This window comes from Bos grunniens, chromosome 19 (genome assembly GCF_055505025.1).
Source record: "Bos grunniens cultivar Pamir isolate PY7600 chromosome 19, Bosgru_T2T1.0, whole genome shotgun sequence".
NCBI lineage: Eukaryota > Metazoa > Chordata > Mammalia > Artiodactyla > Bovidae > Bos > Bos grunniens.
In genome coordinates this window covers 18,556,364-18,580,292 of record NC_141183.1, presented here as the reverse complement: position 1 = coordinate 18,580,292, position 23,929 = coordinate 18,556,364, and the positions used below count along the sequence as shown (strand labels likewise).

At 49.3% G+C, this 23,929-nt stretch overlaps 1 long non-coding RNA gene across 1 annotated transcript; it reads left to right on the top strand.

The window, feature by feature from the left end:
- Positions 1–17,173: 17,173 nt before the first annotated feature.
- On the top strand, positions 17,174–19,190 carry LOC147351438 (uncharacterized). The gene is made up of 2 exons (XR_015147519.1): positions 17,174–17,708; positions 18,794–19,190. It is a non-coding gene; the product is annotated as an uncharacterized LOC147351438 (long non-coding RNA).
- Positions 19,191–23,929: the final 4,739 nt, after the last annotated feature.

The window sequence follows — 23,929 nt, the reverse complement described above, 5'->3', positions numbered from 1 at the left end:
CATGGGAGTGACTAGCATTGGTTTCACTAGGGCTGCTGTGAGAAAGAATCAAAGCCCATTCTTCCCAGAGAGGCCTGGGGCTGCCTCAAGCCTGGGAGACCCCTGCCCTGGGGGCTTCTCCGTGTCTTGGTTGCCTGAAATCTGCTCCATGTATCCAGGAGCCATCAACTGCTCTGAAGGTTTTAGAGAGGGGAAGGCAGAGGAGGGAGGGAACCACCAGGTTCAGCCAGAGCCAGACTTAAGATGCCAGATTGCCTTGAGGAACTGGGAGTTTCCCTGGAGGAGAAAGGCCTGGGCTCAAGGCCAGGGGTTTCTTCAGGGTTTATTCCCAGGCTCCCTGTGTTTTCCCTATTCTCTCCACAGTGTAGAGGGCTGGGCTAGACAAGGTCTGGGGACCTTGTGTCTCCTTGTCCTTAACAGTCTCCCTAAACGCCCCCCCTCCAGTCTCTCAGCAGGAGGTGAGTTGTCAGGTTTGACCTCTGACCTCCGAGAAGGGCACTTTACGTGTAAACGCTCAAGGGAGATTTTCTCCTGATGGAAAATAACCCCAAGGCTGGTGGGACAGGGGATTGATCCTTAGAAGAGCTGGAGGCCTGCTGTGCACCTGTGCATCCCTGCTCCTTTAGCTTAATCACCTGTGTGGTTAATTCCCTCGGAGGTGAGCCCCTCACCTGTCTGTCTAATGGAGAGCTGAGTCAGCCCGGATATGCCACCAACACACCAGCAGTATGGGCTCTGAATCGAGTTCACACGCCCCCTCACACTCAGACCCACCCTTCCCCAGGCATCTTGTCTCTTGTTCTTGTGGCTGCAGAGTGTCAGGCTGCGGTGGTGGAGGGGAAGTTAGTCAACCAGCGTGTGTTGGCTCTGCCACCGTGCTCAGGGAGTGGTGGAAGCCTGGCTGGCCCAGCCTAACCTCCGATTCAGGAAAACTCATCTTGACAGGCCACGTTGAGGGAGAGAAGGGCTCAGGCCTAGGAGCTGCTGGGATGGAAATGTTGACAAACCCCTTGTGTTGCCAGGATAACTTTCATTTCTACCCTGCCACACCCAGGCCTCACCAGCGTCTTCTACCAGAAGCAAGGCCAGAACAGATTCTAGGAAGGGATGGGTTTTTATGAGGGCAGAATCTCCCATCTTTGGGGTCTCCCCCAACCCCAGCCCTGGCTGAGTCTTAGCCCTCTCCCCTCTGAGCCCAGACAGCTCTGTCAGGAAAAGGCTGGGGGAATGATCGTTTCCACTTTGCAGACGGAAAGCCCTAGGCTCAGAGAGGAAGCCGCTTTGGGTTCCAGGAAAGCTGGTCATAGGCTGGCCTTCCCCTGGGGGGTGCTAGCCAAGGGCCTGAAGGCCCCTGGGCAGGGCGCAGGCAGCCTCCCAGCGGCTGCATTCCTCAGCATGGAGCCAGAGGGAAAGGGGAGGGCCAGGGCCAGGACAGAGTTGTTTACCCACCGGGAGGCCTCTGTGTGTGTGAGTGTGTGTGTGTAAAAGTAACTAGGAGGGGAGAGAAGATTCCAGAGGACTTGAGAGTGTAGGGGGAGGGGTGTGGGAGCAGTGTCGAGGGAGAGGGTGCTGGGGGTGTGTCCCTGAGCAGGCAGGAGTTGCACATGGGGGAGGGGACAGGTGAAGATTTTGGCCTTTCTCGGCCAAGGAGCTGAGGAGCCTGGAGACCGAAAAGCTGCCATAATGCCAACACACACATACACAATGGTTGAAGGGCTCTGGGTCAGGGTCACACCGAGGTGGGGTAATTTTTCCAAGGCTAGTGGGGCCCAGGATTGGGCAAGAAAACAGAAAAAAAAAGAGAAGGGTGTGAGCTGGGAGAGTGTCAGGAGGGGCTGAGAAGGATCGGTGAAGAGTCAGTATCGCTCCCTACCCCCATCGGGGTCCTGACCTCAGTGCCCCTAACCCTCAGCACTGGGCAGAGCCAGCTCTGTGCTGTGGTTTCTTTTTGCCTCCCTGCTTTTCCCTCTCCCAGGAGCCCACTTCGGTGAGGAAGCTCCAGGTTACAGCCCCCATCACCCTGTTTGCTGGGCAAGCTGGGCCTGGACACTCCTCTCTCCTCTCCAGGCCTTTCCAGAGCAGATGCCCAGGGCCTCATTCCCTCCAGCTCATTTGCTTTCCAGGACCTTCTCTGTCTCCTGGGTTGGGGGATGGAGGCCCAGAGGGGCAGATAGTTCCCAGGAGAGACTGCATACCCCTAGTCTGGGATCCTTCTCTCTTCCCCACCTAAGGTGGACACCCTTGTGTCCAATGGACAGTCCCTACCTGCGGTGGGGTCAGGGAATAAGAGGTGACAGGGCAGGAGGAGCTTGCCAGGAAAGGGGAATGGGGGTCAAGATGAAGTTGTTCAGTGTGAGTGAAGAGGGTGGCCAGGTCCCATTGCCCCATTGCCCCATTGGGCACAGGCAAGGATGGCACTGGCCCTTTAAGTGGGGGTGCCAGTCAATGCCCTCCCCCAGCCAACCCAATTCAAGGGCACACTGAGCATGTGCAGGAGCTGTGCAAAGCTGGAGGGGAGGGAAGTGGGGGGATAGATTCCGGAGGGAGCTCCTCACCCCCCTGCTTCCTGTAGCTGCCCCCACTCTCCTTCCTGGGTCTGACAAAGGAGCCCAAGGTGCTCAGCCAGCCCCTTCCCCCATCCCAGACCCTCGGTGGGTGCTGCCCTCTGAGGGCTCTGGGGCCTGCAAGGGGTGAGGGGTAGCCTCTTGGCCCTGGGAAGTCTCGGGAGCCCCCCTGCTGCTCGGAGGTGGCTCCCGCACTCAGCCCAGTGCCAGCCTCACTTCCCCCGTGAGGGTGTGGGTGGGCGGTGGGTGATCTTCCTGTTGCTTAACGTGTTTGATTTCATTCCATTGGTGTCAGGGTTTCTAAAGGAATTGCCTACCTTGATGACGTTCTGCTCAGAAAATTAAAAACAGCGAAGATGAGGTCCCTGCCCCCACCCCCAGGAGCTTCCAGTCTAAAGTCTGAGAGGAAGCAAACGCTCAAAGCGCCTGCCCGACTCCCTCTTCTGGTTCTCCCTCCGTCCTCTAAAGGGCAGTGGCTCCCAAGTTTACAGGATCCAGCTCTGCTTCCTCAACCAACTACATTCTCCAGACCACCTCCCTGGCAGCCTAGGAAAGCCTCCCCCACCACCACCCCGCCAATGTCCCTGTTTCTGTAACTCTCCAACATCCTTCTCCCTCCCTCACAGCTCAGGCCCTCCTTCACCTTCCTGCCTTGACACTTGCCTGCTCTTCCTGTAATCTCTTACCTGTAGCAACCCTTATGGTTTTTAAATTTATTGTATTTATTTATTGCCTGCGCCTTAGTGGCTTGCGGGATCTTAGTCCCCTGACCAGGGATCGAACCCGCACCCTTAGCAGTGAAAGTGCAGAGTCCTAACCACTGGACCACTGCTGAATTCCCCAGGCACCCTTTTTAAAAAATTAATTATTTTATTTTAGTTGCAACGGGTCTTCGATGTGTCTCGAGGGCTTTTGTTAGTTGCAGCGAATGGGGCTACTTGCCAGTTGTGGTGCGTAGACTTCTCACTGTGGTGGCTTCTCTTGTTGCAGAGTGTGGGCACTAGGTGTATGGGCTCGACAGTTGTGGTGCACGGGCTTAGTTGCCCCTGGGCATGTGGAATCTTCCCCGAGCAGGGGTCAAACCCGTTTCCCCTGCATTGGCAGATGGATTCTCAACCACTGGACCACCAGGGAAGCCCAGACACCCTTATTTTTAATTGAGGTGAAATTCACCTAACAGAATCAACCATTTTAAAGAGAACAATTCAGTGGCACTTAGTACCTTCCCAATGTATACAACTGTCAGCTCCATCTACAATAGTTCCAAACATCATCAGCCCCAAAGGAAGCCCCATACCCATTCCCGCCATTCTCCAGCCCGGGCAACCACCTATCTGCCTTCTGACTCTATGGATTTACTTATTCTGGGTATTCTGGGGTAGAGAAAAGAGGAAAAACCTAGTCGCCTGGGGTCTGTACGTCAAAAGCGGATTCTCTGAGGGCCTATGGTCGAGGGAGCACTGGGCCAGGAGTCTCGAGGCCTGTGTGTGCATGCTCAGTCATGTCCGACTCTTTGTGACCCCATGGACTGCAGCCCGCCAGGCTCCTCTGTCCCTGGAAAATCCAGGCAAGAATACTGGCGTGGGTTGCCATTTCCTCCTCCAGGGGATCGTCCTGAACCAGGGACTGAACCCACATCGCCTTGTGTCCTGCATTGGCAGGCAGATTCTTTACCACTGAGCCACCTGGGAAACCCCCCGAGGTCTGTGATAGATCCCAGTTCTGCTCCTAATTCAGGGGCCTCCCCTCCCCTGTTCACCGGCCTGGGGGACTTCAGGCCAGTCTAGTATCCTCAGCCTTCAGATCATACCCTTGTCTGGAGGCTTCTGTCTGGGATTGTGGAGCCTGACCTGAAAAATATTCCTCTTTGATCCTCTTGGCTCCTTCCTGCCAGGCCCAGGCAGTGAAGATGGCCCCAGGGGACGGTGTAATACCGCAGTTTGGGGTCAGAGGCATGAGATGAGGAAACTTCAGCTCTGAGAGGTTGAGAAACTTGCCCAAGGCCACATAACTCCTGCTGCACTGGAGTGGCAGCCGGTTCAGTCTGATTGTGTTCTGGAACTCTTGACCACAGTGTCCTCCTGTCTTCAAAGAGATAAAGTAAGTTAAGGGCTTAGCGAAATGCCAGCTGTGTGGGCGGTGCTCTCAAATGGAAGCAGCTACAAATTTTACTACATTCTGGAACACTGTGTAATCCTGAAGTGAATAGCTCCAGTCCAAGGTGATTCTTGGTAAATTCTTGGTAAAAAAAAATCCACCTGCAATGCAGGAGACCCTGATTCGGTCCCTGGGTGGGAAAGATCCCCTGGAGGAGGAAATGGCAACCTACTCCAGTATTCTTGCCTGGGAAATCCCATGGACAGAGGAGCCTGGCAGGCTACAATCCATGGTATCACCAAGAGTCAGACATGCTGCTGCTGCTGCTGCTAAGTCGCTTCAGTCGTGTCCGACTCTGTTCGACCCCATAGACGGCAGCCTGCTAGACTTAGCCACTAAACCACATAAGCCAAGGTGGTTCTTGGGAGTTCCTCTCTCCCCACTTGCCTCATCTTTGTCCTCCACTGGCCTCCCTAGGATGACAGCTCCTGTCAGGACCAAGGGGTTGCCTGGACCCCAAGTCTTTAAGACAGGTGGGTGTGAGAAGCCTCGTTCCTGTCTCCCCGAATGAGGGAGATATGATTGTTGCCTTCCACAGGGCTCAGTTCACCTATTTCTCCCTGGTTGAACCTCCATCCCTGCCCCCTCAAAGAGAAAGGAGCTTGTGGGTCTAGGGGAGCGAAGGGACTGCACAGGGCTGGCCTGGCAGGGGCCAGACTGAGCAGCTGGTTCCCCAGTTGGCCGCTGTGTCCTGGCTGCCTGTGGGCCTGGACATTCCAGAGACCACCTGCCAGAGAGATTCCCCCCCACCCCAGGAACCCTTCCAAGATGGAAACACCCAGATCAGCCCTCTGGATGCCTGCTGTCTCCTTCCTCAGGATGACCAGGTAGGGCCCCCTCCCCTGCTCTGTCCCTAACCGAGTCCAGTGGCTCGAAGAGGAAGTTCCCAAGGAGACAAAGCTGTGAGGAGACACTGTGAAGGTGTCCAGGGCTGGACTCGGCCACAGCCCATCGTTTGGGGCATTTTATCTGTTCTGTCTGTCTCTCTCTTTTTTTTTTCTTTTAAACATTTGGCTGCACTGGGTCCCAGTGGCAGCCTGCGGGATCCTTATTGGCACAGAGGATCTAGTTGGTTGACCAGGGACTGAACCCTGGGCCCCCTGCATTGGGAGCCTGGAGTCTTAACCACTGGACCACCAGAGAAGTCCCTGTCCTGTCTCTTGATCCTTCAAGCGCCCTCTGTGGGGTGCTCCTTAGGCCCACAGAGGCCCAGTCAGCCATCAGGCTCCTTTATCATTGAGTGAGGACACGGGGAAGCTGAAAGCTCTCTCACAGCCATGCCCAGAACCAAACCCGGTGGGTGCTCGGCTGGCTGCCTTCTTTTCTTACTGTTGGCCCCTCCGTCCTCCCTCGCTAGACCTCCCTTCCTCCGCTTCTCTGTCCCAGCCTCAACCATTTCCCTCTTGGGGCCTTTGATAAACAGATCTTTCCCTCTGGGCCCCTAGTCCAACTGTCCTCACTTGTAAGCCACATCAGCTGTGCTTGTGGACTCACCCCATTCCCAGGGCCCCCTCAGCTTCCCCTCCTCAGTTGTCTCTCCCCACTCCCACCCCAGGTTTCAGATGCTGGAGGCCTTATTTTTAACTCCCTCCTCTCCCACCAGATGAATTCCCCACATCTTCACACTATTGAAAAATTCTTTTCATCACAATTCGAAATTCTTTGTCATCAAATACCTTTACAAATGCATGTGTGAATTTTCTCTTCCACTAATTCACTTGTTGATAAACCAGTCATGTTAAAAAAAAATCTGATTGCTGCTTAATATCTTTACTATCTGATAGCTCTATTCTCTCTCCTTACCCTTCTTTCAATGAAGATTCCTGGATTTTCTTTGTTGTTGTTCAGTCACTCAGTCTTGTCTGACTCTTTGTGACCCCATGGACTGCAGCACGCCATGCTTGCCTCTCCTTCACCATCTCCTGGAGCTTGCTCAAACTCATGTCCATTGAGTCAGTGATGCCATTCAACCATCTCATCCTCTGTCATCCCCATCTCCTCCTGGCTTCAGTTTTTCCCAGCATCGGGGTCTTTTCTAATGAGTCAGCTCTTTGCATCAGGTGGCCAAAGTATTGGAAATTCTTAGATTTAAATTTTTTTCTAGAGTACATTCAAAAGCAGCATGTCTGAGGACTTCCCTGGTGGTCCGGTGGTTAAGAATCCACCTTCCAATGCAGGGAACGTGGGTTCAACCTCTGGTCAAGGAGTTAAGATACCATATGCCACACTTGGTTATCCTCCCTGTAGGCTGACACTACTGATCCCTCCTGCTCTAGAGTCCGTGGGCTAATGCACCACAAGGAAGATTCCTTGTGCCACAACTAAGACCCGATGCAGCCAAAGAAATTAATGATATAGTTTTTAAAAGAGCAGTATGTTCGGATCCTCTCCCCAAAGCATATCTTTATGTATTGAATATCTGTATATAAAGATATAGATAGATATGCAAATATAGGCACAGATACAGGTATTGTGGAAGGAAGCAAGCATGTGAGAGAGTTCTAGACATTACCTAATTTAATATCCTATCTTCAGGCTGAATTAAATATCTTTCTAAACCTGTGACCCTCTCTTATAGTCTTTAACCATTTTTAAGTGTACAGTTCAGTGGCATTAAGTACATTTGCATTGTTATGCAGCCACCTCCACCATCCATCTCCAGAACATTTTCCTTTTCAACTTCCCAAGCTGAGACTCTACCCATTAAACAATAATCCCTTCTCCCCCTGCCCCTGGCAACTACCATTCTTCTTTTCTAGAAGCCTTTTGATAAGATTGCTCCCCTGCTGGTTTCCATCCAGCTGGACCCCAGGTTCCCTCTCCTTACAGAACTCCTTTGTCCAATAAATTATTGCTTCTCAACTGACGGCCCGTTGGAATCACCTGGGAAAAATATTTAGAGTTCCGACGACTTGGTGCCACCCCTGGAATTTCTGATTTCGTTCCTCTGGGGTGCAGCCCAGCCATTTGTTACCATTTAGTCCCTAAGTCATGTCCGACTCTTTGTAACCCCATGGACTGTAGCCCACCAGTCTCCTCTGTCCATGGGATTTCCCAAGCAAGAATACTGGAATGGGTTGCCATTTCCTTTTCCAGGGGTGCTTCCTGACCCAGGGATTGAATCTGAGTCTCCTACATTGGCAGGCAGATTCTTTACCACTGAGCCACAGGCATTGGAAAGTTTTTAAAAATTAATTAATTTTTTTATTTTGGCCATGATGTGTGGCATGCAGGATATTAGTTCCCCAATCAGCGATGGAAGCTGTGTCCCTTGCAGTGGAAGCACAGCATCTTAGCCACTGGACCACCAGGGAACTCCTAGGCACTGGAGCTTTTAAGGCTTTCAAGGGGGTTGCATAGGTTCAGCAAGAGAGCTGAGAACCAGAGTTCTAAGAACTCTGAATATCCTCTCTGCCCAGCTCATCTTGGTTAGGCATGTGGGTGCTTGTCACCTGCCCACATGCCTAGGAGGACTCCAAGATAGCATGACCTCTAATCTGCAGACGCCAAACAGTGAATCAGGGTGTTCGGGGCAGCCTTGAGGGGCAGACCTGGGGATGGGCAGAAGAAGGAATGTCCACTGATCAGCCGGGGTGGGTGGGGTCAAACTGTTCCAGAGACTTGCAGCCTCCATCATGGGATGTGCCAGGGCTCATGAGGAAAGGCAGAAAGTGAGACCAGAAAGTATGCTGAGGGGCCTCCAGCCATCAGATTCTGAAAATTCTACCTGGCAAAGAACCATTGCCTCACATTCACAGCAACACAACCACCCGCAGTTTGTGTGTGATGATACTTCTGCCCATCTGGGCCAGGGTGGGGTGGGAGCTCCGGGCTGGGGGTTACATAGACCTCCTGCTACTGATATCTGTCTGTGAGCAGGTGTTGTGTATGAGTCTGCAGGGAGTTTCAGGATCAAATGCTCTCCTTGCTTCCTTTTTTAGTGCCTTATTGATTATCTCCTGCCCTCTTTTTTTCTGGCTTTCCTGGAGCAGAGGGAGGGGGAGGAGGCCATGTGGAGGCTGGGTAGGGAGGTTTATTTGGGCCAGGTGGGCTTCTCCTGTGCAGAGATGGAGAGTCTGTGCTTCTTGTACTCTCCACTGCTCCTCCCCACCCACGGCAGAAGAAGAGAGGCACCTTCCCCATCACCTGTCTGCACACATGCCTCCTCCTCTGTTGATGAAGAGATGTCCTATCTCACTAGAAGCACCATTTGTTGATCCAACAGATGTTTGCTGGGTGCCTTCGTCTTCTAGGGCCGCCATAACAAAGTACCATGAACTGGGTGGCTAGACTGTAATGTCTTATAGCTCTGGAGGCTAGTGGTGGTCTGCAATCAAGGTATGGGCAGGCCAGGCTCCCTCTGAAATCTGTAGGATTAGAAACCTTTCTTGACTCTTCTTAGGTTCTGGCGGTCCATAGAGTCTTAAAGAGTTGGAAACTTAGCTCGCATGGCTTGTAGGTACGTCTGTCCAATTCTCCATCTTCCCTCTGTGTGCCTGTCTCAGTGTCCAAGTGCACCCTTTTATAAGTCTTGTTGATGAGAACCCACTCTGATAACCTCATTTTAGTTTGATTACCTTTGTAAAGACCCTATTTCCGGACTTCCCTGGTGGCTCAGCGGTAAAGAATCTGCCTGGCAATGCAGGAAACACTGATTTGATCCCTGATCTGGAAAGATCCCACATGCCACGGAGCAACTAAGCACCACAACTACTGAGCCTGTGCTCCAGACCCCAGGAGACGCAACCACTGAAGCTTGCGCACCTAGAGCCCATGCTCCCCGACAAGAGAAGCCACTGCAGTGAGAAGCCCGTGCACCGCAAGTGGAGAGTGGTGCCTGCTCACTGCAGCTAGAGAAAAGCCCGTGCAGCAGTGAAGACCTACCACAGCCAAGAAAAAAAGCCCTATTTCCAAATAAGGTTACATTTTGAGATATTAGGGGTTAGGACTTCAGCATCTCTCTCTCTCTTGTAAGATTTACTTCCTTTTACTTTATTTTTTAATATTTACTTATTTTGGCTATTGTGGTACATGTGATCTTCATTATGTCATGCAAAATCTTCTTCGGTCTCCAGCATGGCCTTCGTTGCTCCTCAGCATGTGGGATCTTAGCTCCTGACCAGGGATCGAACTCGTGTCCCCTTGCATTGAAAGGCAGATTCTTAACCACTGGACCACCAAGGAAGTCCCTCAGCGTGTCTTTTTTTTGGCGGGACTCAAGTTAGTCCGTAATGGTGGGTTTCTATGCTGTGCTGGGCACCGTGCCAGGCATTGGGCATAGCACAGTGAGCTAGATGGACACAGCCCCTGCCTTCACGGCACTTACCTTCTCATGTGTTCTTTATTTTGACCTATAGCTTTTTTTCCCCTTTAAATATTCATTTACTTTTTGGCTACATCAAGTCTTATTTGCAGCACGTGGAATCTCTGTCACAGTGCGTGGGCTTCTCTGTAGGTGCAGTGTGTGGGTTTCACAGCTCTTGGGCTCTGTGGTTTGTGGCACACAGGGTTAGCTGCCCTGCAGCATGTGAGATCTTAGTTCCCCAACCAGAGATTGAACCCGCATCCCCTGCCCTGGAAGATGGACTGTCAACCACTGGACCACGAGGGATGTCCCAACCTATAGCTTCTTATCTACTACTACCTCTTGTTGATGAACCACACTGGTGTGTTCAGAGCACTCTCATTCATATGAGTTTATTTGGGTGATATGATGAGGTTCCCATTTCACAGATGGGGAAACTGAGTTTTGGAGTGACTTGCTCAGGGTGATTAAGCAGTGGTAACCCAAGTAATAACAATATCCAGCATGCGCTAGATTCCAACCAGTTTGAGCATCACATGCTACACCACACAGCACTTGCTAGATTCCAACTAGTGCGAGCATCACACACTACATCACACACTTGATCCCCTCGGGCATTTTTCAGGATGAGAAAACTGAAGTTTCCCAATGTCATGGGCTGGTAAGAGGTTGCACTAGGACTTGAACCCAGATGATCCATTTCCAGCATCCATGCCCTTAGCCACCACCACGTGGCTTACTACAGGAAGACACAGCCTTATGCCTTTTTCTCTACCCTCTGCTATCAGGTCAAACCTGATAACTCAATGTGCCCTCCACACCTAGCAGAGGGCAAATCACCTCTTTGCTCTTCTTTTTATTTTTATTTTTTTGGCTGTGCTGGGTCTTCATTGCTGCATGGGCTTTTCTCTAGTTGCAGAGACTGGGGACTGCTCTCTAGTTGAGGTGTGCGGGCTTCTCATTGTGGTGGCTTCTCTTGCTGCAGAGCACCGGTTGTAGGGCAGAAGGCCTTCAGTAGTTGGGGCACGTGGGCTCAGTATTTGTGGCTCCCAGGCTCTGGAGCACAGACTGATTGTGGTGCCTGGGCTTAGTTGCTTCAAGGCATGTGGGATCTTCCTGGACCAGGGATCTAACCTGTCTGTCCTGCACTGGCAGTCTGACTCTTCACCACTAAACCACCAGGGGAGCCCTGCTCTTTTTTTTCGCCAGGCCCACAGCATGCGGGATCTAGTTCCCAACTCTGCATTGGGAACGCAGTCTTAGCCACTGGACCACCGGGGAAGTACCTCTTCCCTGGTGGGAATTGAATGCCTCTAAATCTCCTCCCTTTCTTCTTCCTTTCTGTTCCTCTCACTCTGGATACAGTTGCTTTTTTAAATATTCAATTTATTATATCATATTTTAGACATAAAACAAACACCTCATCACCCAGTTAAAGAAATAGCAGTATTGCTGTTATTGTTGAAGCCCCAGCAGCAATCGTTCCCTAATTGCATTCCACACCCTAAAGGGAACCAGGGTCCTAGACTGATGACAGTCATTTCCACACATCTTTAGAAACATGACTTTGCTTTTGACTGGCAGTAAGAGATTTTTGAGCTTGATTCTTGACAAGGAAACATAGCAGGGGGTGGGGATCAAGGTGGCAGTGTAGCTCGAACTGACTCTCTTTTGAAAATACATTCCCATGAAATATTTCAGACACAGAAAGGCATATAGGATGATAGAATGAACTTCCTCCTTAGGAAATAAAACGTTACAAACAGTCCCCAGGGTTTTCCTCCCTGATGGCATCCTCCAAGATGAACCACCCACCTGCTTTTAGGGCTTATCATCTGGAGCTGAATCTTGCAGGGGGATTGGAGGTTTGCAGTCAGGTGGGGGTAGGAAAGGGCATCACTGTCAGAGAGAACAGCAGGGCAAAGGCTTAGAGGAAGGAGCTTGGGGAGGTAGACGAGCAGCCAGCCCTGCCCTCCTGGAGACCTCACTTCCATATTTCCCTGAGTGTGTGTATGTATGTGTGTTTGTTGCTCAGTCGTGTCCAATTCTTTGCTACCCTATGAACTGAAGCCTGCCTCTGTCTATGGAATTCTCCAGACAAGAATACTGGAGTGATATTTCCCTGTAGCACTGCCCTAATTACATGGACTCACAAAGAGATGTTGGGCTTCCCTGGTGGCTTAATGGTAAAGAATCCACCAACCAATGCAAGGAGACACAGGAGACTTGAGTTCAATCCCTGGGTCAGAAGGATCCCCCGGAGGTAGGCATGGCAACCCACTTGAGTATTCTTGCCTGGAGAATCCCATGAACAGAGGAGCCTGGCAGACTACATTCCACGGGTTGCAGAGTTGAACATGACTAAGTACGCATGCACAATGAGGTGTTAGCTTCGTTCTGAGACCCTAAGGGTAGCAACCCTCTTAGTCATCTTTGTCACCCCAGCATCTAACACAGTGGCTGGCGCAAGTGGGGATTTTATTAAATGTATTTATCTAGTCCGTGCCACAGGTCTTTGAGATCTCAATTCCCTGACCAGGGATTGAACGCGGGCTGTAGCAGTTAAAGCCCAAAATCATAATGCTAACCCACCAGGGAACTTCCTATTGAATTTAAATTGGTAAATGGGGGACTTTCCTGGTGGTCCAGTGGCTTAGACTTTATGATCTTAAAGCAGGGGGCTTGAGTCTGATCACAGGTCAGGGACGTAGATTCCACATGCCGGAACTAAAGATACTTCACAGCCATATAAATAAACAGTATTAAAAAATATATATATATAAAACTTAAAAAAAAATTCTTAGAAACAAAGAAAAAAATTGGCAAATGAGTGAATTAGTAATGGTTAATGGATCACAGTCTACCTTGGTGAAGGATGCTGGTGGCAAGAGGATAGTCTGAATGAGAGTCCTCGAGAATGGTCATTTTTTTCCCCCATCAAGTACAGCCTGGCTTCCCCCATCTTCATCCATGCCGCCAAGCAGACACCTTGCTGGCAGGCGTGTCAGTGGGCATGGGGTGGGGTGCACTTCTGCTGTGCAGACAGTTGTGTGATAATGTGATGGATGCCCAGACAGGCTTCTCCCAGCTCCAGCCACCGCCAGTGTCACTCACAACTCCTCAAAAACGGTTCACTGTGGAGGTGAGTGAATAATCAGCCTTCCACCAGAGTAGGTAGGACATATTTCTCTTCCTTAAAAACCACGCTGATGAAATTCTGTGAAACCACCCGCTGAAACTCTGCTGATGGCGGCAGAGGCAGCCCCTTGTTTGCACTCCTAGAAGCCCCTCTCAGGACTGGGCACGCTTCGGTGGGTTTGGAGTGGTGAGAAGTACTGTTCTCAGAGGCTGCACCCCACACAGAGCCTCACAAATAGATAAAACACATCTGCAATTAGTGGCGTCTCTTCACAGACAAAGAATTCATGTGCTGAAGGCTGTTTGTTTATTCTCTTGCACTCGTCAGCTATGTCCCACAATCCTGTTATCAAACCTTGCCTTAGAAAGCCCCCTTTTTCTGTCCCATGGAGAGAACACATGATCTAAAAGAAAAAAAAAAAAAGAATCGAGCAATCCTGTAGACACATCTTAAAAGGTTTTGGATAAACAGCAGGTTATTAAACGACGTTGGCAGTATGACTTGTAGAAATTTAGGCCACCAGATTCTCAATTTGTAGAGTTCCAATTGATGAGGTCATTTTGTTCCTTCTCTGTACCCGGTAATTCAGTAATTCTGTAATTCAACTCAGATCAGAGAGTGCTGAGTGAGGCTGGGGCCTCTGTTATTTCTGTTCCTTCCCAGCCTCCCCTGATTGGCAGGGGGTGGGCTGGGGTAGGGGGTGGGAAAGCAGTGTGTCTGGTGTGCCCTGGTCTTGGGATTTGGTGTGGGGAAACCTGACATTCAACTCTGGCTCCAGCGCTTTTCCTGGTCAAGAGATCTTTCATTCACTAAACATTTGCTGAGTGCCAGGCACTAGACTGGCACCAGAAAGACAAAGATAAATAAGACCAAATTTCTCCTCTTCTCATTTTTCTTTTTGTGTTTTAATGCTGAGGAGTACTTTTAGATATGCCAGGCAATCAGAAAAGTATAAAGTTACAGAATAATAAAATGAACACCCCTGATAGGAATCATGTAGCTTCAGAGACTTCCTTGGTGATCCAGTGGCTAAGACTCCGTGCTCCCAATGCAGGGGGCCCAGGTTCGATCCTTGGTTAGGGAACCAGATCCCACTTGACATGCCTAGGAAGTTCAAATGCCTCAACTAAAGATCCCGCATGCACCTTGCAAGGAAGATGGAACATCCTGCATGCTGCAACTAAGACCCGGCACAGCCAGATAAATAAATAAATATTGAAGTTCCTTATGTATCCCTGAGGCCCGTCTCTCCCCCTACAATGGAACTTCTATTCTGCATTTTGGGTTTATCACCCCTTGCATGTCTGTTATTTGTGTGACCTGGGTGCATGCGTGTGTGTGTGTGTGCTAAGTTGCTTCAGTTGTGTCCGACTCTTTACAACCCTATGGACTATAGCCCACCAGGCTCCTCTGTCCCTGGGATGCTCCAGGCAAGAATATTGGAGTGGGTTGCCATTCCCTCCCCCAGGAATCCTCCCAACCCAGGGATCCAACCCGAATCTTTTCTGTCTCCTGCATTGGCAGGTGGGTTCTTTACCACCAGCGCCACCTGAGAAGCCCCATGTGACCTGGGTATGTATGCTTAAACAAACTGCAGTCTTAGGTACTTTTACAATTTCTATGAATCATACAACCCAGATCTTTTCATAATATGGACTTCGTGCAAAAAAAAAATGTATTCAGATTTATTGATGTGATGCAAGTAGCTCAATTCATTTGTCTTTTTTATCTTTGTATATACTTTTTATTGGGGCTTCCCTGGTGGCTCAGTGGAAAGAATCTGCCTGCCAATGCAGGAGACTTGGGTTTGATCCCTGAGTCGGGAAGATCCCCTGGAGAAGGAAATGGCAACCCACTCCAGTATTCCTGCCTGGGAAATCCCATGGACAGGGGAGCCTGGTCGGCTACAGTTGATGGGGTCACAAAAGAGTCAGACGCAACTTATCAACTAAAACAACAACAACACTTTTTATTGAAGTATAACATTTATACAAACAGGTGCACAAATCATAAGTGTACAGCTTAATGAATTCTCACAAGGTCAACACACCTGTGCAACTATACCCAATAAAGAAACAGAACAGAACCAGCCCCCTAGAACTCCTTGAGCCTCACTTCTAATCACCAAGGGCACATCTCTGACCTCTACCGTAGATGAGTCAGCTGTTTTAGGATGTCCTGTGAAAATAAACATGCTGTATGTACCTCTTTTGTGGTCAGTTTCTTTCCATCAACATTATGTCTGTGAGATTTGTCTATGTTGCTATGAGGAGCAGGTGTTAATTCTTTTTCACTCCTGTATAGTATTCCACATTGCACAAATATCCTAAAATGCATGAATTCAGGAATTCATTCTGATGCTGCTGGACATTTGGGTTGTTTCCTGTTTTGGGTGGATTATGATGAGGGTTTCTCTGGAGATTATTTTACAAATCTTTTAGTGCCCATGCACACACATTCCTCTGTATGTATCTCAGATCGGAATTGCTGAGTCATGTTGCATGCATATAATTAGCATAATTGCTAAATGGTTTTCCACCCCTAGCAAGTGAGTATGAGTCCCTTTGCTCCACATCCTTGGCCAGCGCTTGATGTCTGCTCTTTTAATTTTAGCCCTTCTGGTGGGGCTGGCCTTCCTTTTTTTAAGCTAAATTTACTGTGCTAAACATTTTCTATGCATCTTATTTTAACATCATGTCAGTCTTATAAGGAGTATGCTGCCATTAACCCTGTTTTGCAGGTGAGAAAACTAAACTTGAAGAAATTAAGGAGGGACTTCCCTTGTGGCTCTGTTGGTAAAGAATCCATCTGCAATGTGGGAGACCTGGGTTCGATTCCTGGGTTGGGAAGATCCCCTGGAGAAGGGAAAGGCTACCCACTCCAGTATTCTGGCCTGGAGAATTCCAGACTGTATAGTCCATGGGGTCGAAAAGAGTCAGACATGACTGAGTGACTTTCACTCTTTCACTTTCACTTTCTTTGGTGGTCCAGTGGCTAAGACTCTGTGCTCCTAATGCTGGGGTGCCAGGTTCGATCCCTGGTCAGGGAACTAGATCCCACATACTGCAGCTAAGAGTTCACATACCTCAACTAAAGATCCTGCATACCATGACTAAGACCCGGCTCAGTCAAATAAACAAACAGGTAAATAAGTAAATGAAGGAACTTCCTCAAGGCCACATAGTGAGGACTAGAGCACGGCCCTCAGGTTTCACTGTCTTCAGTCAAGTGGTCTGGAACCCAGTGTCTTGGGGGAGGGGGGCCATGAAGACAACTACAGTAACTGAGACATCTTGTGAGGTGCAAGGGTGACCCCAAAGCTGATCACCGAGAGTGTCAGGAAGAATAAGAGGACCACTGGATTGAGGTGGATCCCTGGACAAGCCAACTTACAGTAATAGTGCTGGTCTCAAGTGGTCCTAGTTAGGATTCTTTTCCTAGTGAGGATTTAAAGTGCTGGCATTAGACAAGGCTCCTTGTACTTCGCACAGAGCTGGTGCTCAGTGAAGGGCTGTTGAAGGCCTTAGTGAACACATAGGATTCAGAGAACTCTTTTTTTTAAGAGCTCAAATTTATTTATTTAAAATTTTATTTATTATTTTTAATTGGAGGACAATTGCTTTACAATGTGGTGTTAGCTTCTGCTGTACAACAACCCGAATCAGCTATAAGTGTGTGTGTATTCCCCTCCTTTCCTCCCATCCCCCCAGGAGACAGAGAACTTCACGAAATTAAGTGGTCCTTCCCGCAGCCAGAGGGATGGACCAAACGGCCTCTCTAAACCCCTTTCACCCCGAGTCTGGGTGGGCCAGGGAAGAGCTGGAGTAAAGGGCCAGCTTCACCTCCCAGGCAGGGAAAGACGCCCCCACCCTCACCCCAACCTCCTCCACGCAGAAGGGCTGTGAGAGCAACTCCTTTCCACACAGGAAAAAATAAACTCATTGGCATCTCCCCACCCCCTCAGCACCCGGTCACCCCCTCTCCATCCCCTCCCTGATCCCTGGACCCAGCCGAAGGAGCTGGAGTCTAGGAAAAACAACTCCTGGAGAAAGGCCCAGGGCAGCTGGGGGTGGGCTGAGGGGTGCTCGCGTCAGTTTTGAAAGCCCTGGGGCCGCTCTAAGAGGAGGGGATTGAAAGGGGGAGGGGAGGAGGAGTGGGAGATGGAACAGAGAAAAAGGGAGGATTAATTCGCTACTCGGATACCAGGGCCAAGGACTGAAGCGTCTTCCTGCTTATCCCCTCCCCTCCTCCATCAGGCGTCATCCAAGGGAGTTGCCTTGGGACATCCAAGGTGGGGGAGGGGGTGCGGGGACGCTGAGGGCCCGGGAGTGGGAAGCGCAAGGGTGTTTGAGGAGCAAGGATGTGCGAGGCTGCTTACAGACCCCAGTGGGCTGCGTTCTGGAAGACACCCCATGGCTGACCCTCTCCAGGTCCCGCCTGAGCCCCTGCAAGGGTTCTGCCAGCGCCGGCTCAACAGCGGCACCTGCTGTCCGGGGCCCTCCCTGCGGGGCGGAGCTCCCCCTCCGCCCTGGGAGCCCAGCGGGTGAGTCACTCCTGGCTGGATTGGCAACCGAGCGCCCCAGCTGTCGGGTCAGAAAATGTCGGGGCCCGAGGCGTGTCCCCCAGCGGCGGGCCTCGTCTCTTCGGGTCGCCGTCCCCGCCCCAGTGCGGCCCTGCACACACAGGACGCCGGCCGAGGGTCCTCTGTGGGCCGGCCCTGGGCCAGCCCAAGTCCAGCGCAGGGGGAAAAAGAAGGATCATAACTTCAAGGCTCTGGTTTGGGTAGAGTTCTTTTGTTTTCTAAAACTTTTTATTTGGAAAAAGTTATAAGCTTACAGAAGAGTTCCAATAAGATGCAGAGATCCTCCATATACCCCTTATACAGATTCACCAGATGTTAAAATTTTGTCCCATTTGCTCTCTTATTCTTTGTCAAATATATGTTTAATATTTATTTACTTATTTATTCCTTGAATGGAGAGTAGCAACCCTCCTACCCCATTTACCTGTACACACTTTAGTGGGTATTTCCTAAGAACAAGGACATTCTCTTGCATAAACACTCTTTTCAACTTTGGGAAATTTCAAATTGATAATACTTTCATCTAATTTACTATCCATATTTCAGTTTTTCCAGTTGATTCCATAGGGTCTTTTCGAGCATTTTTTCCCCCCTCTAGTGTACAATCAAAACCAAGATCACAGATTGCATTTAATTGTCATGTTTCTTAGGCTTCTTTAATCTGGAACAATTCCTTATCTTTTTTTTTTTTTTTTAATCTTTCATGACATTTTTTCAGAGTAGACTCCACTCCCTTTTTTCTTTTAATTGAGTGTCCTCATTTGGGGTCTTATGAATAGATTCAGGCTACACAACTTGGGAAGGAATACCGCATAAGCAATATTTTATGTTCTTGAGGTGGGATTCTCCACTTTAAGGAGTTCATGGAACACCTGAAGCTCCAAGGATTAACCCATGGATTATCTGTAAAAGGGCTTCCTTGGTGGCTCAGTGGTAAAAGAATCTGCCTACCAATGCAGGCGACACAGGAGATGCGGGTTCGATCCCTGGGTTGGGAAGATCACTTGGAAAAGGAAATGGCAACTCACTCCAGTGTTCTTGCCTAGGAAATCCTATGGACAGAGAAGCCTGGCGGGCTACAGTCCATGGGGTCACAAGCAGCTGGACACAACTTATGGACAACACCATATCTGTAAAAAGTTGAAGCAGATTTTCAACACAAGTTAAGAATGGGACCAGTAGGTTTCCCTGGGGGCTCAGTGGTAAAGAATCTGCCTAATGCAGAAGACATGGGTTCAATCCTTGGTCCAGGAGGATCCCACATGCAGAGGAGCAACTAAGCCCATTCACCGCAATTACTGAGCCTGTGCTCTAGAGGCCACGAACTGCAGGAAGAGAAGCCACCGCAATGAGAATCCTAAGCCCCACAACGAAGAGTAGTCCCTCCTTTCCTCGACTAACACAACCAAAAATAAAGAAATAAAATTATTTTTTAGAAAAGAATGGCATCACTAATTATGCGTCTGTTTTCTGTCTGCTGATGGCTGGCTTAGATTTTGACTCTCTGTTCTCTCTTTCTGTCCCTCCTGCTGCCAAACTTGCCCTTGAAGTTCAGTGATCTGTTGAAAGCATTATTCTATTTGAAGGTCATCAGGGACACCCTGATTGCCCAACTCAGTCGTCTTCATAGTCCTTACCCTTTTGACCTCCTCCCAGGCCCTCCTTTGTGAAACCTCCCAGGCTCTGCTTTCTCAGTCTCCGCCCATCCTCCTCATCCACAAATAATGAAGTGCTGGTTGGCCCTGCTGGCTGCTCTGGGAGTCAGCCTTGCACCTGTGGTTCATCCGGGGAAATCCAAAGGGCTTGGTCTTTGTCTAGCCTCACCACACCCCAGTGGAGACAGCTCCCCAGTTCTCACCCGGAGATGAGTCTCCCCTGGGGGAAGCCACGCCTCCTTGTGTGTGGCTTCTACAGCCCCTTTCTTCTTCAGCAATGTAGGAAGGCAGGAATGGCCCAGGGCCCACACCCTTGTATGGACCAGCCTCGTGGATGCCCCTCAGATTCCAGGAATCCCAAACGGAACTCTTCTCTCCCAATCTGTAACTCTTCCCTCATCTTTGTCCTTGTTGTGATTCATTATCTCCCCATCACCTGCTCCCCAAACATGAACTTTTTTTCACCCTTACATCAAAGCCGCGTCTTCTGTCTCTCCTCCTCTCTGCTTCTCTCTCCTGGTCTGTTCTGCTTTGTTTGTTTATTTATTTATGTAATTTTGGTTGTTCTGGGTCTTTGTTGCTTCAAGTGGGCTTTCTCCAGTTGCAGTGAATAGGAGATGCTCTCTGTTGCCGCGTGCAGGCTTCTCATGGCGGTGGCTTCTCTTGTTTGGGAGCACAGGCTCTAGGTGAACGGGCTTCAGTAGTTACAGGCTCAGTAGTTGTGGCAGGCAGGCTTAGATGCCTCGTGGCGTGTGGAATCTTCCCAGACCAGGGATTGAACCCATGTCCCCTGTATTGTCAGGTGAATTCTCATCCACAGTACCACGAGGGAAGCCTTGCTTGTCTGTTTTTAATATTTATTTGGGCTCCCCTGGTGGCTCAGTTGGGAAAGAATCTGCCTGCAATGTGGGAGACCTGGGTTCGATCTCTGGGTTGGGAAGATTCCCCTGGAGAAGGGAAAGGCTACCCATTCCAGTATTCTGGCCTGGAGAATCCCACAGACTATATAGTCCATGGGGTCGCAAAGAGTCGGATTTGGCTGCATTGGGTCTCAGTTGTGGCACGTGAGATCTTCGATGTGATTTCTGTTGTTTTTTGAAATCCCTAACCGGTCTTCAGTTCTTCCTTTTCTTTCTGTTGTGTCCATCTGACCATGTTCCTCTTGCCTCTCCTGCCCCCAGCTCGTGTCATATCCTTAGTATGATGCTCAGTCGTGTCCGACTCTTTGCAACCCCATGGACTGTAGCCTATCAGGCTCCTCTGTCCATGGGATTTTCCAGGCAAGAGTGCCGGAGTGGATTGCCATTTCCTTCTCCAGGGATCTTCCCGACCCAGGAATCGAACCCGGGTCTCCCGCATTGCAGGCAGACGCTTTACCGTCTGAGCCACCAGGGAAGCCTAGTATATCTGAAACAGTGAGGTGTTGTTTGGGGGCTCTGAAGAGCTCCAGTACCACAGTTCTTTATGTCTCAGTGCAGACAAGAATTCAGTGAGAGGCAAAGTGATAGATAAGAGGTGATTCATTGGAATAGGATGCTTATGAGGTTTACAAGCAGGTGGGTGAGGGGGTGCCAAGCCCTGAGAACTTATTGGGCTACAGTTTTATAACCAAAGGAAAAGTGGGGGCCAGGGGAGAAGACCTTCTTTGTCTTTCTTGGGTGGATGTCATGCTTCCATCATCAGCTTCTCCTCCAGGTTGAACAGTGGAATTTTCTTGTCCCTTCTTGGTCTAGTTAAGTCCACAAATTATTGTTTTCTATGTGTGTGGAGAGTATGTCCTAGAGATCATTAACTTACAGAGCTCACTGGGCAGGATGTGGGTCTCAGGCTACCATTGTTTTATTGTTTGGGGGCAGGTCTTGTGCTTCTGTTGCATGGTTTTGTTGCTAAGCGAGCTGGCTTGGTTTTGTGGTTAAGCAAACCTGCTTTCTTGAGTAATCATTAACTTACAGGGGTCTCCTATACTTTTTCTACTTCTAATCCCCTAGTGCGATAACTGGTTAATTGCCTACTTTGGCCCTTTACTCTGTCCCTATCCTGTCCTCTAGGACTTTGAGGATTGGGCCTGTGGATCCTTCCAGACTCCCCTCCTCCCCCCTCTAGTCCACCCCCCCTCATTCCGGTGGCCACTGGGCCTTTGCATATGCACATGAATGGCCACTCACATTCCTTTCTCCACCTTTTCCCACTAATTTGGTCTGGTGTTCAAATGAGACCCTTTTTGTGAGGACTTCCTGACATCCTTAGGCTGTTCTACCTTTATATCTGGGAAGAGGGGTGCATCTCTGGCGCCTCCAGCTCTATGACTCCCCCCAGGGTGAGGAGCCCACTGGGAGACATGCCTCACCATCTAGACCAGTGCCATCCAGTAGAATTTTCTGTGGTAATAGAAGTATATCCTCTATCTGTGCTGTCCAGTGTGGTGGCCACCAGCCACATGTGGCTGAGCACTTGACTGTGGCTCACTTGATTGATTTGTGGCTCAGTGGGACTGAGGTATTTTATTTACTTTTAAATCATTTAACTCAAAATGCATATAGCGTGGCTATGCACTATGTGTGGCTAGTGGCTACTATATTGGATAGCTAGGGCTAGACCATGTCTTCAGTTCAGTTCAGTTCAGTCGCTCAGTCGTGTCCGACTCTGCGACCCCATGAATTGCAGCAGGCCTCCCTGTCCATCACCAACTCCCGGAGTTCACTCAGACTCACGTCCATCGAGTCAGTGATGCCATCCAGCCATCTCATCCTCTGTCATCCCCTTCTCCTCCTGCCCCCAATCCCTCCCAGCATCAGAGTCTTTTCCAATGAGTCAACTCTTTGCATGAGGTGGCCAAAGTACTGGAGTTTCAGCTTTAGCATCATTCCTTCCAAAGAACACCCAGGGCTGATCTCCTTCAGAATGGACTGGTTGGATCTCCTTGCAGTCCAAGGGACTCTCAAGAGTCTTCTCCAACACCACAGTTCAAAAGCATCGATTCTTCAGCGCTCAGCCTTCTTCGCAGTCCAACTCTCACATCCATACATGACCACAGGAAAAACCATAGCTTTACTGGACGGACCTTTGTTGGCAAAGTAATGTCTCTGCTTTTGAATATGCTATTTAGGTTGGTCATAACTTTCCTTCCAAGGAGTAAGCGTCTTTTAATTTCATGGCTGCACTCATCATCTGTAATGATTTTGGAGCCCCAAAAAATAAAGTCTGACACTGTTTCCCCATCTATTTCCCATGACGTGATGGGACCAGATGCCATGATCTTCATTTTCTGAATGTTGAGCTTTAAGCCAACTTTTTCACTCTCCTCTTTCACTTTCATCAAGAGGCTTTTTTGTTCCTCTTCACTTTCTGCCATAAGGGTGGTGTCATCTGCATATCTGAGGTTATTGATATTTCTCCCGGCAATCTTGATTCCAGCTTGTGCTTCTTCCAGCCCAGCATTTCTCATGATGTACTCTGCATATAAGTTAAATAAGCAGGGTGACAATATACACCCTTGACGTACTCCTTTTCCTATTTGGAACCAGTCTGTTGTTCCATATCCAGTTCTAACTTGCTTCCTGACCTGCATACAGATTTCTCAAGAGGCAGGTCAGGTGGTCTGGTATTCCCATCTCTTTCAGAATTTTCCGCAGTTTATTGTGATCCACCCAGTCAAAGGCTTTGGCATAGTCAATAAAGCAGAAATAGATGTTTTTCTGGAACTCTCTTGCTTTTTCCATGATCCAGTGGATGTTGGCAATTTGATCTCTGGTTCCTCTGCCTTTTCTAAAACCAGCTTGTCAGGAAGTTCATGGTTCACATATTGCTGAAGCCTGGCTTGGAGAATTTTGAGCATTACTTTACTAGCATGTGAGGTGAGTGCAATTGTGCGGTAGTTTGAGCATTCTTTGGCATTGCCTTTCTTTGGGATTGGAATGAAAACTGACCTTTTCCAGTCCTGTGGCCACTGCTGAGTTTTCCAAATTTGCTGGCATATTGAGTGCAGCACTTTCACAGCATCATCTTTCAGGATTTGAAATAGCTCAACTGGAATTCCATCACCTCTACTAGCTTTGTTCGTAGTGATGCTTTCTAAGGCCCACTTGACTTCACATTCTAGGATGTCTGGCTCTAGGTCAGTGATTGCACCATCGTGATTATCTGGGTCTTGAAGATCTTTTTTGTACAGTTCTGTGTATTCTTGCCACCTCTTCTTAATATCTTCTGCTTCTGTTAGGTCCATACCATTTCTGTCCTTTATCGAGCCCATCTTTGCATGAAATGTTCCCTTGGTATCTCTAATTTTCTTGAAGAGATCTCTAGTCTTTCCCATTCTGTTGTTTTCTTCTATTTCTTTGCATTGATCACTGAAGAAGGCTTTCTTATCTCTTCTTGCTATTCTTTGGAACTCTGCATTCAGATGCTTATATCTTTCCTTTTCTCCTTTGCTTTTCGCTTCTCTTCTTTTCACAGCTGTTTTTCACCATGTCTTAGGGACCTGGTATTGCTGGTTCCCTGCTCACAAGGTCCCAAAGCTGCTTCCAGGGC